Here is a 6,489-nt window from a genome sequence, read left to right on the forward strand (position 1 = left end):
TCAAGCCAAGTTTTTGTAAACATTGCTTCGTAACGTACTATTTCCTAAAATTATAAAAGTTATATTTTAAAATAAGACATATCAATTATGTTGTTCAGCCGTATTATAACACATAAAATTACATAGAATGTTCGTGGTGTGGAGCAAAAAATAATCCCAAAAATTCTAGAGGCAACCTTTGAACTTTACTTAAGGAAGACAAGATTGCCCTCATTAAATAGGCAGGCTCCTTAGATACTTCCACGCGCAGCTCACACCCCTAAAGGTTCCAACAGCTGAAGATGATTGCCCACAACTTACCTGCCATTGGCAAGAAAAGTCAAAGCATTAAAGATAAGGATTAATTACCCAAATCCTATCGTTAATACATTCACAATTGAAGAATGACTTCATTTAAGTAAGTAATCCCTATTTAAATCAATTGGGAATAATTACTCCATTATCTCAAGATATTATTTCCTATTTAATATCTTGAGAATATCTCTACATAAGTACCTTGGCCAATAGGATGCCGCCATGTGTAGGGTAAAACTCTACACTATGGCCGGCCCTCTCCCCCTATATATACTTCATATTGTACCAAATTTGGGAGGATTTTTGCAACCCTAAAATGCCTAAACACTTTACTCTCTTGAGAAAAATTAACTTAGGCATCGGAGATCAATTGGCCTAACCCCCCCACCTCGTGGGCGTGTGAGTCTTAGGCCTTTGATTAAATGTGTTGATTGTTTTATAGGTGCATTTTCATCAAGACTGTAGACGGCGGAAATTTGCATCAACAAATTGGTGCTTTGATTGAGAGCTGATTCAAATACATGAAGAAGCCTTTTGCATTTGGTTTCTTGAATTTCTATTATGTTGAATTTCTTGCACGTTGTATCAATTAATTTTTCCTAGAAAAGTTTCTTGATCAATCCCTAGAGAAAAGATATAATGGTAGGAAATTCAGAAACCACGACAAACAGAACTCCATACGTACAAGGATTTGGACCGGAGAGTGGAGACAAGGATATAGTACCACGACGATGATCCTTAAGGCTCAACGTGATGGCAGGATAAGCCCTACCGCTGCGGAGCCACACCACCATCGTAGCCGAGGCCCAACAACCACAACAAGGCTACTAGGCCATGGCATAAGCAGCAGTTGGAGCCCAGCCAGCAGCCTAAGCCGCCACGGCCTAGGTCTATTTCGTGCGCAGAAAGCCTAGGTCCGTTCCGTGGCACACGAGCAGGAGGCCCAAGTCGTAGTAGCTGAAGCCCAGCTGGCAGCCCAAGTAGCTACGGCCCAAGCCTAATGTCGAGCCTCACTTGCTGCAGACATGACTTATGCCCGAAAAGGGTAGGCACTAGCCTAGTGCGTAGCATAAACCTAAGGGCAGGCGGCCCAAGCACTAGCCTAGCACGCCTTTGCACATATTCCGACCACCTAGGCGGGTTGACCAATCCAATCTGAAGCCATCTTCGACGATCCAGATTCTAACCAACGGTCTTGCGATTGACTTAGGGTTATTTTCACCCCACTTTTCTGCAGGAATGCGTGTTTTGGGCTGGAGCTTTGTACTTGCAATCCACTACACTTCCACTACATATGAACACACCCATTATCCAGACTTTTCCAATCTAAATGGCGAGCACCACTTGCCCTAGCAGGTCGCTAATTTGACGAGTGCCTTTGCGTAGCAGACCACTTTGGTGAACCAGCTCCTTAAGAGCATCGAGATGCAATGCGCCCCTGACGAGGGTAGAAGAACGTGACTCATTCCATCAATGTCCTGACAAAGAGCTGCTTAGCCAGCCACAAACCGTGCGTTCGGCTAGTGTGCACTCTCATTTAGGCCATCGGGAAAATGTTTTCTCCCGCCTAGATGTGCAGAGAAGCGTTCATTCCCGACTTGGCTCATGAGTCAGTGTGCACTCGAGGTTGGGTCCATACTTCGATGAGCACTCAGGACATTCAAGGTGAAGCATCCCCACGAGGCTATGCCTATAAGAAGATCCTCTTGCGAGGTACAATAGTAGATAGCCACATGGCAGACTGAGAAGAGCACGAGGGCTGTCTAACTTAAGTTCCACTAGCAGCCCCAGCCAAGCACGACAGCAAGTAGCACAAAATGAAACATGTGTATCGCGGCTGCGACACAAACAAGCAGGACACGTCGAAGAGCAAAACGGACCAGAAGGTCAACACCAAGGGCAGCCGGAGGCTCTGCTGCCCTACCAGGCTCAAATCGAAGAGGAAGTACAAAGGCTCGTCGTATAAAAGCTGTGCGGATTCCAGCGCATTGATATTGTCGATGATGCCATTCGTAAAGACGTTGCCAACATGAGCAGGTCATCATTTACAGACAAGATTGAGCAGACGGAGCCACCGTTGTAGTTCAGCTCGTCGCATTTCACTTTGTTCAAAGAAGATGAAGATTCAAACAAACATTTGATGTATTGTCGAAGTGTCATGACCCTCTACTGCAGCAATGACACTCTCATGTGCAAAAGCTTTGCCACGGCACTTTAAAGCGAGGAGTAAGACTGATGCGAGAATTATACGCACACAAATTAAACCCTCTTTTTGTCAATTGTAGTGAAGTATGTAAGTAGGGATCGTTCTGGACCGGGGATTAGGAGGGATTGTTAATCACTTGGATTTGACTTAAAAACGTAAAAACATAATATAAAACACTAAACTAGACTCAAAGAATGTAAAACTAAACTTTAAAACACTAAAACAAATCAAAAGACTCAAAATGCTTTTAAAAACACAAACTAAAATGCTATACTAAACTCGAAGAATTCAAAACTAAAAATAAGAAAGATTAAGACTAAGATTTAAACGAAATATGGGGGGATTGATTTTGGACGAATTTAAACTAAAATGGATAGATTGTAAAGAAAACAAATTGTAAATATGAAATTGACGGAAATGAATGGATGGTATGGCTAGCTAAGGGGTTCATCTCCATACATGTTACACTTGCATAATAAAATGATTTCCAATTGCATTTCAATAAACCATGAATTCTCAACACCCCGGGTTAATTAGGTCCGCTTAAATTAACCGTCAAGTTTTCCTTAAGTTAATGAATTGGATGATTGCATACGACAACCCAAAGCATTCCTCACAAGTTCCCTACATGAATTGCATAATAGAGATACAAGCAAGAATCATTAAGCATCATGAAAACTATAAGTGTTGACGAGGCATTCGTTACTATGATTACGCATGAAACTCGTGCCAAGAATTCATTTAACGCGATTGTTTATAAGCAACATCCACTACTTGTGAATATAAGTTCATAACGATTAGGTGAAATTCACTTATATTCTAGCGTCATATTCATGCATAAAAATTAAGCGCGCATTCTTAATAAACATTCATAAATAAGTTATCAATCAAACGGTTAAACAAATTGAACCACAACTTATGAAACGCAATTAGAAGTAATCAAATCAAAATGCAAGCATAAACATATATTTCGAATCACCCCCTAGCTAAAGGGGGTTTAGTTTATTATAACATTGAAATCAAAGAAACACCTAAACATTCCAACAACTCAAACTTGAATTGTATGAACGTTTAGGCACTCTTCTCTTCCATTCCTCATACGTACAAACAAAGAGAATTGAATTTAAACATTGAAATCAAAGAAACACCTAAACATTCCAACAACTCAAACTTGAATTGTATGAACGTTTAGGCCCTCTTCTCTTCCTCGTTATTGTAGCACAAGGTCTAAGGTGAGGTTTGGGGGATTATGGAAATGGTAGAGGAGTGGTTTGGAGGGTTGGGAAGTGGTGGAAATAGAAGGGAATGATGCTGGAAATGAAGAGAACCCACGGCAACAAGGTTGCTGTTTTTGTGTTTGTTGTTGTGTTGTGAATGGAATGAATGTGAATTGAATCAATGCTAGGGTATTTATAGGAGTAGTGGAGGGAACATAGGGCTGTTTGTTTAAGATGCAAGTGGCTAATTAATGATGGAAAATAGTTAGGAAAGCATGTGAAAGCTGGAAATGCATAAGGGCTACACGGCAATGATGCTTGTTGGTGCTGAAATTGCATGTGTGTGAGGTGTGTAGGTGCTGAAAATGCATGTGAATGCATGGCATTTGAAATGATTGTTGTTTGGAAATGAATGTGAAGGCATGTGAAAGCTGGAAATGCATGTGAAGATGTTGGAAATGGGAATGAAGCTCACGGCAATAGTGTAATGGTGCATGTGTTGGCTGTTTTGTTTGTTGGTTAAAGCTTGTGTTTGCATGTGAATGTTGTTTGTGTGAAGTGTGTGTGAATGCATGTGGATTAAAGAGTGAATGCATGTGTTGAATGATTTCTTGGTGAGGGAATGCATGTGCAAATGCATGTGGAATGTGGCTGCAAATGAAAGGAGGAGTGCAATGGAATGTGCACGGCAATAATGTGTGTTTGTGCATGTGGGTGAATGTGCATGTGTTTTAGGTCGTAATGTGTAGATAATTATGAGTATGATAAATGATAAGTGTATGATATGTTGAGTGATATGTTGAGTGGTAAGTGAATGATAAGATAAGTGATAAGTGAATGATATGTTGAGTGATAAATGAATGATATGTTGAGTGATAAGATAAGTGGTTATTGATATGTAGATGAATGAATGATATGATAAGTAATAAATGAATGATAAGTGGTTATTGATATGTAGATGAATGAATGATATGATAAGTAATAAATGAATGATATGTGGTGATGATAAGATAAGTGTATGATATGATAAGTGGTGAATGAAGGAGTGGAATGTTGGAATGTTATGCACGACTAAGGATATAGGAAAGGTTTAAATATCCTAAAACTAAAGGGAACAAGGTTCCAACACTTTGGTCTTCAATTAGGTTTTCAATTTCGTCCAACACTTTGGCTCCAAGCATAAGCTATCCATCCTTAGCCCAAAAGTGCTCCAAAAGTCTCCAAAATGCATCTTTTTGCTCCTTTAGCCCTTTCGGCCTACAAACACACGAAAATAGCTTAAAGTACTAAAATAACTAAAGAAACATAACGTAAATGCACGAGAACAAGCCATTTAAGTCGCATGAATATGCTCCTATCAAATACCCCCACACTTATCTTTTGCTAGTCCTCGAGCAAAACAAAACAAAAGAAACCAGAAACAAAACAAAACGAACAAGTAAAACACAACCTAAACCTTCCAACAAACGTCTCAGGGATTTCCAAAGCACATGACAAGTTAAAAATCATTATTCCCACAGATTTTAGCCATCATTACACTTAAGTACATTCTTAATCATAGTCACCACATACTAGTTCACAATTAAGCATTTAAAACACATTTCGAATGTAGTAACATGCCTTAGAGAAATTGCTCAAATCCTTACAAGATATGCACTCGTTTTTCACACAGATTTTCTGACTACACACCCTACACTAGTTATATGTGAGAAGATTGATGTAAACATGTAGACGAACACTCACATATGTTATAACAAGGAAAGCATTTTCTGGATTTACGATAATGACATGAATATGATCTCATGAATGGAATGCTACTACTTAGAATGAGAACCAGTGATTCCATAAGCTCATATCAATTTCAAACTCCACATTATTGAACACATAACGATCAAGATAGAAGTCAAAGGGGTGTAACGGGGCTAAAGGTGTTTGGCTAACAAAGAAGGTATATGGAAAACAAAGGTTCTTAAAGAAATAGCGAGCAAAGCATTTGAATTAACGTAGAATTCACTTTTGAATGAAAACTCAACTTTTGAACAACAAGGGGGAACAAGCTCTTTTTTTTTTTTTTTCTTTCTTTCTTTTCTCTTCTTTTCTGTTTTTCTTTTTCATATGTTTTTCACAATTTTTTTTTTGCTTTTCTTTTGACTCTCAAAACATACAAACTTAAGAACAAACTTTTACTCCCCCACACTCATTTTCTTGCAAAATGTACTCAAAAGGAATTCATTTAAGTCATGCTCACTATCTTTTAAGAACAAGGGTACGGATGGTCCTAATCTAGGCTAGGTAAGGGGTGATATGGTTAGCAAAGAAAATAGGTTAAACGAGGCTCAACGGTGTTAAGACTTACAATATATACGAAATATGGGAAGTAAGGCTATTTGGCTATGGTGGCAACTACACAACTTCATCTTGATATATGTTATGCAACTCAATATCATGCTTTGAATGAAACGGATATAAGTTCTAGCATTTAGTTCTATCATGATACAATTGCATTCTAAGTAGCAACCAAGCAAGGAATAATGAGATCATTCAACAACTTTAGAAAACAAAGAATCACAGAAAATAACTCTCCAAAGAAGGTAATGGCTCGAGTCTCACAGGGTTGTAGCGTTTGTTTGAGTTCCTTCCTTCAAGCATGTTACAAAAACGAATTTTTCTTTTATGATTGCATGTGAAGTCATACATTATAACCATAACTAAGCATAAACCAAGAGTAAATCAAACTTTTCTCTATGTTTATAACTCTTTTTAACAGTCATG

This window comes from Pyrus communis, chromosome 11 (assembly GCF_963583255.1).
Source record: "Pyrus communis chromosome 11, drPyrComm1.1, whole genome shotgun sequence".
NCBI lineage: Eukaryota > Viridiplantae > Streptophyta > Magnoliopsida > Rosales > Rosaceae > Pyrus > Pyrus communis.